Genomic DNA, 12,883 nt, shown 5'->3' with positions numbered 1-12,883 from the left:
CTGTGCTCTGCGATGGGAGAGGCCACAACAGTGAGAGGCCCACGTACCACCAAAAAAAAAAAAAAAAAAAAAAAAAAAAAAAACTCTACAGCTAATATACTTATTGGTGGAAACAAAAAGCTTTCTCACTGAGATCAGGAACAAGGCAAGGATATCATATCCCCTCTCTCCACTCCTTTTCAACATTGTACTAGAAGTCCTAGCTAATGCAACAAGGCAAGAAAAGGAAATAAAAGGTATACAGCTTGGGAAGGAAGAAATAAAACTGTCTTTATTCACAGATGACATGACAGTCAATGTAGAAAATCTGAAAAAACTGACCAAAAGCTCCTGTAACAAGGGATTACAGCAAGATTCTAAGATACAAGGTTAATATACAAAAGTCAATCAATTTTCTATATGCCAGCAATGAACAAGTGGAATATGAAATTAAAAATAGGATACCATTTGCATTAGCATCCCTCAAAATGAAATACTTAAGGATAAAAAGCAAAACAGATACAAGATCTATGTGAGGAAAGCTACAAAATGCAGAAGAAAGAAATCAAAGAACTAACAAAATGAGAGATGGTCCACATTCAAGGATGGGAAGACTCAATACTGTCAAGATGTCAGTTCTTCCCAAATTGATCAACAGATTCAATATAATCTCAATCAAAGCCCCAACAAGTTATTTTGTGGATACTGACAAACTGATTCTGAAGTTTATATGGAGAGGCAAAAGACCCAGAATAGCCAACATAACACTGAAGAAGAAGAAGAACACAGTTCTTCTACTAGACTTCAAGATTTACTATAAAGCTAAAGTAATCAAGACAGTGTGGTATTGGCACAGAACAGACAAACAGATCAATGGAACATAACAGAAAGCCCAAAAATAGACCCATATAAATACAGTCAACTGATCTTTCACAAAGGAGCTAAGGCAATACAATGGAGCAAAGTCTTTTCAACAAATGGTGCTGGAATAACTGGACATCCACATACAAAAAAATGAATCTGGACACAAGCTCCACACCCTTCACAAAATTTAACTCAAAATGTCTCACAGACTTAAAACAAAACTATAAAACTTCTAGAAGGTAAAATAGGAGAAAAGCTATATGACCTTGGGTATGGCAAGGGCTTTTTAGATATAATGCCAAAGGTATGATTCATGGGAGAAATCACTGATAAGCTGGACTTCATTAAAACTAAAAGCTTCTGCTCTGAGAAAGACAATGTCAACAGACTAAGAAGATGAGCCACAGACAAGGAGAAAATATTTGTAAAAGATATATCTGATAAAGGACTGTTATCCAAAATATACAAAGAACTCTTAAAACTCAACAATAAGAAAACAACCTGATTTTTAAAAAGGACCAAATCTTAGCAGACACCTCACCAGAGAAGATATACAGATGGCAAATAAGAACACAAAAAGATGCACCACAACATGTGTCATCAGGGAAATGCCAATTAAAACAACAAGACACCACCATACACCTATTAGAAGGGCCAAAATCCAAAACACTAACACCACCAAATGCTAGCGAGGATGCAGAGCCACAGCAACTCTCATTCATTGCTTGTGAGCATGCAAAATGGGTACAGCAACTTCAGAAGACAGTTTGTTGGTTCCTTATGAAACTAAGCACTCTTACCATATGATCCAGCAATCACATTCCTTGGTATTTATTTACCTAAACGAGTTGAAAACTTACGTCCACACAAAAACCCGCACACAGATGTCTGCAGCAGTTTTATTCATAACTGCCAAAACCTCAAAGCAACCAAGACGTCCTTTAGTAGATGAATGGATAAGTAACCGTGGTACATCCAGACAATGGAACATTATTCAGCACTAAAAAAAAAGATGAGCTCTCCAGCCATGAAAAGACATGGAGAAATCTTAAAGGCCTATTACTAAATGAAAAAACCAATCTGAAAAGGCTACATACTGTATAATTTCAACTATATGACATTCTGGAAAAGGCAAAACCATGGAGACAGTAAAAAGATCAGTAGTTGCCAGGGGTTTGAGTTGGGGTAGGGAGAGAGAGACTATTAGGTGAAGCACAGAGGATTTGGGGGGCAGTAAAAATTCTGTATAATACCACAATGATGGATACATGTCATTATACATTTGTCCAAACTCAGAGAATGTCTAACACCATAATGTAAACTTTGGACTTTGGGTGATAAAGATGTGTCAATACAGATTAATTAGCTGTAACAAATGTACCCTCTGGTGGGGATATTGACAATGAGGGAGGCCATGCATGTGTGGGGACAGGAGGCAACAGGAAATCTCTGTACCTTCCATTCCAACTGTTCTTAAATAAATTCTATTTTTTAAAAAAGGTGAGCTCATTAACTGCCACTTAGGACCTTTGGCCAATAAAGGAGCATTTTGTTGGTGAGAGAAGCAAAAACAAAGTCACATCTCCTTGGAAGAGTTTCCTAAATTTTATTTCTCAGAACCCTTGAACAGAAAAGGGGTTCCATCTGTAACTGTTAGCTGGTAACTCTCAATAAACCCCCAGAGGCAAAGCTTACTGGTTTCAACACTCCAGGCCTGAATAATGAAGACTTTCTTGATGGTCCCAGTTTTCCTTTTGCAGGACACTCCAGCTCTTACTGATCTCTCTTCTAGAGACCACCATTCTATGTCCACTTTCACTTCCCAACTCCCAGCTTTGCACACCTTTGCCACTCTGCCTGGAACAAAGCCAGCTGTTCCTGCTGACCCACCCACAGACTTGCTTCACTACAAATTTGAGGATTCAGGCTGGAACATCAATCCTTCCTTCCTGTCGGTTTTGACCTCTCACTAACTTTCATTAATGTTAGATACGGGTGCGATAGCTTCCATGGGCTTCTGTGACTTCTGTGTTTCTCTGTGAATCAGAAATGATCAAAAAGAAGAGGTTCCCACGGCCACTGCCTCTTCTCCCATCTATTTTCTTAAGGTAAAAACCCTCATTTCTGAGCACGGCACTTGGTTTGTTCTAGCCGCCATCTGACACCACCAAAGGGTGCATCTGACACTGCTGTAAAGAATGACTGGGTAAAACCTCCAGTCATCGTTAACTGCAGGTGGCGGGAAACATGCAGCAAAAAAATGCCAGAAGCCCGAGAAAGTAGAAGAGTGACAGGAACATAGAAAAGGAGGCATGAGAAGGCTGCTGACCCAGTTTCAAACATACTCCCTCTTTGCCCATCCCTGATCATAGCAAAGTCCTGAGAGAGGAAGGACCTTAATTAAGCATCAGTTCTCTTTAGATATGGGGAAAGGTATGTTACCAGCTTTACAAATGCAAGGTACTGCAATTTAAATTGCTTTCCTGATTTTCAACCAATCACATGGAACTGGTGAAGGTGGACTACTAAAATCCTACTCATTTTAATAGGTGCATACCAGTGCCTCATCACCAAGGTAACTGTCTGAAGGAAGTGATTAGATCCTGTTTCCAAGTATCCAAGGGGAAACACAAAGGCAAGATCCAAAGACAAGGAGCTCATGGAATGTCAAGGCAGAGAAACGCCATGAAAGGCAATGCAGACGGAGGAGGCAGCACAGTGCTACAGGTGTTTGGAACAAGTTTTTTCTCATATAGGGAAAAGGAGAGACATAAAGGAAGGCTGGATGAAGCAACAGATGCAAGCCACACCTGAGGTCAACTCTGAAAGAGAAAGTTTTGACCTAAAACAGAAGGAGGAGAATAAGCAAAGGGGAAGTAGAACAGGAGGGCTGGTCTGGGCACAACAGTGACTTGATCACTCAAAGTCCATTCAGCAGGAAAAGAATCGATTTGTCAATAAATGGTGCTGGGACAACTGGATATCCTTCCTCATGTGAAAGAATGAAGATGACCCCTACCACACACCATTCACAAAAAAAGGAGTTAAAAAGGATCCAGACCTAAATGTAAGAGTTAAAACTATAAAACTCTTAGGAGGACACATAGGCATAAATCTTTGTGACCTTGGACTAGGCAATAGTTTCTTGGATACGACATCAAAAAGACAGTGGCAAAATATTAATAAACTGGACATCAAAATTTGAAACTTTTGCATTTACGACAATAGTATCAAGAGCACAGAATGAAGAAAATATTTGCATATTGCATAACTTGTATCTAGAACATACAAAGAATTCTTACAATTACAATGAGATACCAGTTCACATGTACTACAATGGCTATAATCAAAAAGACTGATAATAACAAGAGTTGGCAAGGATGTGGAGAAACTGGAAACCTCATACTCCACAGCTGGGAATCCAAAATAGTGCAGTCATGTTGGAAAATAATTTGGCAGTACTTCAAAAGGTTAAACATAGAGTTATCATATTAATCCAGCAATTCCACTCCTTGGTATGTACCCCAGAAAAAAATGAAAAGCTACAATCACACAAAAATGCATACACAAATGTTGATAGCAGCATTATTCATAATAGCCAAAAAGTGGAAACTCAAACGTCCATAAACTGAAGAATGGATTAAAAAACGTGGCATATATAATACATACATGAAAGAAGCCAGTCACAAAAGACCACATATCATATGATTCTATTTATACAAAATACCCCAAACAGGCAAATTCATAAAGGAAAAAAAAATAGATTAGTGTTTGCTTAGGGCTGTGGGGTGGGCGGCTGGAGGAATGTGGAGTAACTGCTAATGCAAAAGGATTTTTTTTTAAAGGGACATAAAAATGTTCTAAAATTAGATTGTGGCAATGGATGCACAACCCTGTGAAAATGCTAAAAACACTGAACTGTAAACTTTAAATGGATGAATTATATGATATGCAAAATATCCCAATAAAGCTGTTTTTTAAAAAATGCAAAGGGATAAATGATAATGGAAAAATATGTAAATTTGAATTGAAAGAACAAAAAACTTTTGTGAGTCATAAAACACTATAAACCTAATGGAAAATCATGAACTGGGAAAATTTTTGAATAACATACATGACTGATGGCCTTAAAACAAACAACAAGAAAGCTGTGGTAATTCAGTAAGAACTCTATATTGCCCCAGTGGAACAGAAGACAAATACCACAAGAATTCCCCAAAGAAAAAAGTACAAATGACCAATAAGTATATAATAATCCATTCACAACATTAATCAAAAAACTTTTCAACTAGTAATCCTAGAGTTAAAGCCTATCCAATGAAAATATAAAGAGGCTTTTAAATATTAATATATAAGAATGTTCTTTATTTAGTGGGAAACTGGGATCGTCTTATATGTACAATGCTAGGGGGAGTGGGCAAATACTATCGTTTATTCACTACAGAAATGAGGCAGGAAAGAAATTCAACCAGACTTCCCTGGTGGCGCAGTGGTTAAGAGTCCACCTGCCAGTGCAGGGGACGAGGGTTCAAGCCCTGGTCTGGGAGGATCCCACATGCCGCGGAGCAGCTAGGCCCGTGTGCCACAACTGCTGAGCCTGCACTCTAGAGCCCATGAGGCACAACTACTGAGCCCACGTGCCACAACTACTGCAGCCCGCATGCCTAGAGCCTGTGCTCTGCAACAAAGAGAAACCACCGCAATGAGAAGCCCACACACCGCAACAAAGAGCAGCCCTCGCGCACTGCAACTAGAGAAAGCCCATGCACAGCAACAAAGACCCAACGCAGCTAATAAATAAAATAAAGAAAAAACAAAAGAAATTCAACCAATTGTCAGAAATGGTTGTCTTTTTAGGGGCACAGGGGGTGGAAGGGACCAAGATTTACTGTACCTTGTTTTGTACATTTTTGTAATGAATTTTCCTCCACAAATATTCTAAAATTTAAAAAATAAAGATAACAAATATCTACATCTACCTTCATTGAAAAGGAATTTTATCATATAATCACATATTCCTTACCAAAGTTCTCAAACTTTGCTACATATTAGAATCACCTGGGAAGATTTTTTTTAAATCCCAATACCCAGGCCATACCTCACATGCACTAGATCAGAATCTCTGAAGGTAGGACCCAGGCAGCAGTCTTCTTTAAAATTCCTGGGCATGATCGGATGGTACAGCCCAATTGTGTATGGGTGAACCAGGACTCACAGGCAGTAGAATTAACGGCACTCAAAGGTCCTTAAGTTCACAGTGGAGCAAACCGAATGCACACAGGTCTGTGTGTGAGCACAGAACAACAAAGTATGTGTGTCCTGGTCATGGCTGCATGGAGCAGTAAGGTACAGGCAGGGCCGCCCGGCTCCTTGGAGTAGGCGGTCATATAACAAGTTTGCAGGAGGAAACAAAGAGAGTTGTCCAGTTCACCAGAGCAGGAGGAACCGTCCTTGCTGAAGGTCAGAGCCCTGATTGTGACCTGACCACTCAGAGGTGACAGCAGGACTGAGAACTAGCTGGTTCTTCCAGCAGACCTGTGCTGAGACTGTGTGCTCCCTGTGCTATCCTCCACCTCCCTAGGAAGAAGACTCACAGATGCTTGTGTGTGTAACCTCCAGCCTATAGCCTCCCCGCGGGCATGCAACCAGAACACAGTGCCATGTCACCTACAGCTCATGTGTCAGCAATGTGCAAACACAACAATGCAGACTAGCACTGGCATAGGAGAACGTGCTAGGGCGGGGCAGGGGGCTGGACTTAGGGCAGCCTCTACCTTAACTTGTAAACTGGGGCAAGTTCCGTAATGATGCTTCCGTATCTGCAAAGAGTCCTGACTGGTTGTGATCTAGAGGCCTTGCGAACCCCAACCTGTCTGTGATCCTCCAAGGTCCGCACACAGAACAGAGACTGCGGCAGTAGCTAAAACTGGAAGCCAGCTGAGTTTGATTCTGACCATGAACTTGATCTGACTCAGCTGTGATAATTCCCCTGCCATAGTACCGTGGAAAGAAAGAAAAAATGGAAATTGAGAAGCACAGACAGAAGGGAAGTTCAAAAGAGGAGGGTTACAGAATGACTACTCTCAGCCTCCTCTTGCTAATTCTCAGTGGTCCACAACGAGGCCTGACAAAGCACCTACTAGCACCATCCACTCAAGACTGTCCCCCGAAGATGTTGACTTCAAAAGGAGGTCACTCGGGGCTTCCCTGGTGGCACAGTGGTTGCGCGTCCGCCTGCTGATGCAGGGGAACCTGCTTCGCGCTCCGGTCTGGGAGGATCCCACGTGCCGCGGAGCGGCTGGGCCCGTGAGCCAAGACATTTCAGGGCTTCCCTGGTGGCGCAGTGGTTGCGCGTCCGCCTGCCGATGCAGGGGAACCGGGTTCGCGCTCCGGTCTGGGAGGATCCCACGTGCCGCGGAGCGGCTGGGCCCGTGAGCCATGGCCGCTGGGCCTGCGCGTCCGGAGCCTGTGCTCCGCAACGGGAGAGGCCACAACAGTGACAGGCCCTCGTACCGCAAAAAAAAAAAAAGGAGGTCACTCAAAGAACGCTGGAGGGAATGTGAAATCAATGCAGCTTTTTGTAAACTGACTGGGCAGTATGTACTAAGAATCTTTAAATCTTTCAAAATGCAGTCCATTTAGTGCAATACTTCCACTTCCGGGAACCTGCCACTCTCGAGAAATCAGATGTATGTAAAAGTTACTGAACAAAAATATTCACATCGGGAGTTCCGGAGACTGGGTGCACAACAATGTAAGTGTATGTAACATGACTAAACTGTACATTTAAAAATGGTTAAGATGGGAAATTTTATTATGTGTATTTTATCACATCTAAAATTAAAAATTCAGGCTTCCCTGGTGGTGCAGTGGTTAAGAATCCACCTGCCAGTGCAAGGGACACGGGTTCGAGCCCTGGTCCGGGAAGATCCCACATGTCGTGGAGCAACTAAGCCCGTGCGCCACAACTACTGAGCCCACGTGCCACAACTACTGAAGCCTGCGCGCCTAGAGCCCATGCTACGCAAAAAGAGAAGCCACCGCAATGAGAAGCCCGTGCACCGCAATGAAGAGTAGACCCCACTCACCACAACCAGAGAAAAGCCCGCGCGCAGCAATGAAGACCCAACACAGCCAAAAATAAAATACATTTATAAAATTTAAAATTTATAGGCATTTAATAGCAAAAACAAAATATCTTGGCTCATGCTACAATTTTTTTAAACTGAAAAATAATATAAATATCTAACAGTCAGAAATTAGTTGAAAATCAATTATGGAATATTGAAACAATGGACATCGAATGTCAAGTTCTTCAGGCAAACTGGAACGTGCTCATGATATAATATTCAGTGAAAAATGGCAAAGCACGTGTAGTCCTGGGTTTAGGAAGAATCAATTAAAAAAAAAAAAACTAGAAAATCAAAACACTAAGCATAGTTCTGTCTCTACACTGGGATTTCCAAATTTTCTACAAGAAACACTCCAGCGAGGTGAGGGAAGGAGGGCCTTGGTGGACATTAATTCATGGTCCAAGAATCAAAGGGCAGAATGATTTCCACTTTACAGCCTGTCAGCTTTGAGGTTTTTTCCTTAAAGAAACAGACAGCCAGAGGGGTTTTCAAAACTGCTGCATCAGCTCTGTCAACTGAGACAGAACTGGGACTGGAGATGGCAGAGATACAAATACAGCAGCTCCCCTCATACGTTCCAAGACCCCCAGTGGATGCCTGAAACTGCTGATAGTACTGAACCCCATATATACTATAGGATTTTTTGCTATGCATACATACCTATGATAAAGTTTAATTTATAAGTTAGGCAAAGTAAGAGATTAGAGACAGTGACTAACAATAAAATAGAATGGGGTCTCTCTCTCAAAGTACCTTACTGTACAAATTTAACACATTTTCTATCTTAACTAAAGCACTTATCACATACCGTGGCCATAACTTTCACAGTCTGAGGTGCGAGAGCAAAACTAGCACACGTTTTTTTCCTTCTTCACAATTTAATGAATAGAAAATTCGTTCTTACCATAGATCTTAGCTACCTCAGCATATGATTTTTTTTTTTCCTTATTAAGCCAAGAATCTTTTCACTTAAAGGAAGCACTTTACAGTTTCTCCTTGCATATCTGAACTGCCAGCATCACTACTCATGCACTTCAGGTCCTTTATTAAGTAAAATAAGGGTTACTTGAACCCAAGCACCTCGATATCACGACAGTGGATCTGATGACTGAGGGGGCTATGCAGAGACTAATGGGCAGGGCACACTGGACAGAGGGACGATTCACATTCTGGGCAGGACAGAGTGAGACTTCATCACGTGAGTTACTCAGAACGGCACACAATTTAAAACTTATGAATTGTTGGGACTTCCCTGGTGGTCCAGTGGTAAAGAATCCGTCTTCAAACGCAGGGGATGCAGGTTTGATCCCTGGTCGGGGAACTAAGATACCACATGCCACGGGGGAACTAAGCCTGCGCGCCACAACTACTGAGCTCATGCACCTCAACTAGAGAGCCCGCGTGCCGCCAACTACAGAGCCCACGCGCCCTGGAGCCTGCCAGGCTAGGTAGGCCACAACTAGAGACAAGCCCGCGCACCACAATGAAGAGCCCGCGCGCCGCAACGAAAGATCCCACGTGCCTCAGCGAAGATCCCACATGCCCCAACTAAGACCCGACGCAGCCAAAAAAAAAAAAAAAAAACACTTATGAATTGTTTACTTCTGGAATTTTCCATGTAATATTTCTGGACACTGATGACCACGAGTAACTGAAACCACAGAAAGAGAAACCACGAATAAGGGGGGATGACTAACCAGCACTACCCAGTCTCCCCATATAAGCGAGGATGAGAAAAGCAGTATCACCCACTTTTTACCATCTGCTGTTTCACCCCATTCACAGTGTTTTAAATGGTTGCTCTGTGCCTCCTTTTGATTGTTTCATAATGGGCTCAAAGTGATCTGGGAAATGTAATCCAAATATAAAGTAACAAATTATATTACTAATAAACAATCCACAGGAAATGGGCCTGCTCTTCTCTGGGAGAGGAAAGAATGCATTACAAATATTAATGAATTCTTAATCCAAAAAGGCTTGCACCAGCCACAGAACTACTTAATGGATACTGATCCTTGTTTTCATTATCAGAAAATTTATGTTTCATTTAGAAAAAAAAAATGTGAAACAGTACTCAGGAAACTGAATCTTCCGAGTAGCAGTGAAAAACATATAAATAAGGTGGAGCAAGGTGGAAGGAGAGTAAATAAAAATAATAACTAGCAATGTAAGTGGAACGTAAGAAACTCAATCATGTGAAATGCGGGGTCACATTACTGCGACATTAATGACATTTTCTCTGTTCCTGAGCTCCCATGGCCCAGAAGCTAATCACCAAGTATACTAGTATACAAACTTTCATTATTAATGCAGGCTGTGCAGAGTGCCTGTGACAGGAGTTTATAGTATTTGACCTTTGCTAGAATAATAGTTTCGGGCCAACAATTTCTTGATTAGCATCAATTAGTGAAGACGGTCTATCCAAACAAGTAAAACAGGTTTGGTTCTTGGTGCAGTTTTTTCATTTTGTTTTTGCCTTAAACAAAAGAAAAAGGCGTCTAATCTTACAAATGAGAACAGAAGTCAGCATCTTTCAGAGCTGGGGCTGAAAGATGATGTGCTCCTGAAGCAAAGCCAGATGGGGAGGGAAAACCGAGGGGGTGGGGTAGGCAGGGGCGGGTCTCGCAACAACAGTGCTAGCTTTTTAAATAGATGGCTATTTTAAAATCCAGCGCATGTTCACAACCGTATGTCAACTATTTTTATAGGCAGGTAGAACATTAGGACTCTAGATACTTTTCCAACAATATGGTTTAAACAGAAATCTGTGTGTGTTCGACACTGGAAAAAACATTGTTTACTGTCTGATGCATCCTGAGTCACTGCCATTTTTAAGCAAGCATCTCCGCCTTTAACTTTCCTTTTCGAATTAAAATTACCAAGATTATGAAACCAAATTAACACTGTGAGACACTAATTTGATGTACAAATTTGGGCAATCCACAAACACTGCCCCACCAAAGAGGAATCTGCTTAGTGTATTTAATTATCATTTGGACCAAAAGCATCTAATATGGAGAATATTTCCGTCAACCCATTAAAACGTTGAATGTTGCAGAGCTAACTACTCCCTTCTATTCATAAGGCCTTGCAAAGACCTTAGTAGAAATAAATTTATTCCTATGGAGAAAAACAAACTTTGGGATATTTTCTCAAAAACCAAAGATATCTAATTTGGTCAGGACAAAGGAGACGAGGCCTTGTCAGGGATTTCTCTGCAGGTGTGCCTGCAGCCTAAATGAGACCCTTCTGGCTTGCCACTCTGCCCAAGCTTGCCATGCCATTCATTGCTACCTGATGTCCCCCTAAAATGCCACAAAATAAATAAGTAAGTAGTAACTGTGAAGTGATGAATATGTTAGCTAACCTTATTGTGGTAATCAGTCTGTAATATATATATGTAAAATAACTACGTTATATACCTTAAACTTACAATGTCATGGGTCGATTATACGTCAACAAAGCTGAAAAAAAATTTTTTAAAGATTGAAGTCCCACTAAAACTAACACTGATTTTTTAATTAATAAAACTATATCTGAAATGCAGTATTCCCCAGTCTCTCAGGTGTTCCCCAATCCTAGGGCCCAAGCAGCATCAATTCATCTGCAGTAGCACAGACTATAGGAGGGAAACTTCTATTATCTGTTTTATATAGATGAGGTATACCTGGAGAAGACATCATGCCCGTCCTCAACCATCAGACATAGGAAGCACATACACACTAATTCAAGAAAAAAGGACAAATGATGAAGCTAATAAAAGTAAAATGCTGTGCACAATTTGTAAAAAGGAGTAATTCCAGTGGGGTAACCGGCAAAAGAGGCAGTGTGGGAACTGGAATTTGAAAGAAGAGAAGAAATCTGACAAAGAGATATAGCAGTAGGGGGAGGGCAAAGAGAAGGAAGAAAGGACATTCCAGGAATTTCCCCAAATACTGATAAACAGGTCAGATTCCTTGGCACAGGAAGTCACTTCATACCAAAGAGGTTTCCAAGTTCCAGCTAATGACTGGATTGTAAACAATGTTGTCCAAAGTAAGAAAGTTCTAGAACAGTAAAAGATTTCGGACACTCACCAATTCACAGCACCATTTCTAACATTCAGAGCTTAAGGTCTGCGCTCTTAATTTTACCCCACATAAACTGCAAATATCCACTAAATGATTCAGAAATAATGCATATAACATCTCAAGTAATACACTCATTCAGAAGATTAGAAAAAACAGATGCCAATTTCACAGTCCCAGAGCATATCTTAGATCAATTCCAAACATGTTTATGTGTAAATGTGAACAATTCTTACAGTGGCATATGATCAATAAGGCCCCAATTTATCTTGCCCTCAGTAAACAAATACTCAGAAAACCTAAAAGAAGATCAAAGAACTTTTATGATTCCAGGTATCATTATTCTGGAAAGGCCTTCCTCACGTCTGATTAAAGTTAAATAATGTTTGGGTTTTTATTGGTAAAGTTAAGTGCAGAAAGTTGGTGATAATAAGGGAAGCCAAAATACTTCGTACAAGTAATCCATAAATCCCTTGTTCCACCCCTTTACAAGTCTGAATTTTCACCAACAATTAAATTTTATAGCTGTTCAAATGCTGGATGATGTAATCAAGGAAACTCATCAGTATATAGCGCTGGGTGGCAATAAACAGACTGTGGTCAGATTACACTTGCCAAAATCCATAACCTTTAAACATACCACGATGAATTTAGATTATAGCGTTTCCCTAATTTGTGAACAAGAAAACAAAACTGATGGTTAATATTGATAACATGAATCTTTGTAAAAGTACAGCCTGGGCAATCAAAATAGTTTATATATAGGTTGAACTAAAGAAATCAATCTATTCAAATCATCTTTTTTTTTTTTTTTTTTTTTTTTTAAAGATTCTCTTCTTC

General features: G+C 40.7%; 1 protein-coding gene across 5 annotated transcripts in view; it reads right to left on the bottom strand.

Moving 5' to 3' along the window:
* The window catches only part of TANC1 (tetratricopeptide repeat, ankyrin repeat and coiled-coil containing 1), a 236,341-nt gene that overhangs the window by 116,924 nt on the left and 106,534 nt on the right, over window positions 1-12,883 (bottom strand). The gene's annotated exons all lie outside the window — the stretch shown is intronic.

The sequence above is a fragment of the Physeter macrocephalus genome, chromosome 2, assembly GCF_002837175.3.
Source record: "Physeter macrocephalus isolate SW-GA chromosome 2, ASM283717v5, whole genome shotgun sequence".
NCBI lineage: Eukaryota > Metazoa > Chordata > Mammalia > Artiodactyla > Physeteridae > Physeter > Physeter macrocephalus.
This window is presented reverse-complemented; position numbering and strand designations above follow the sequence as displayed.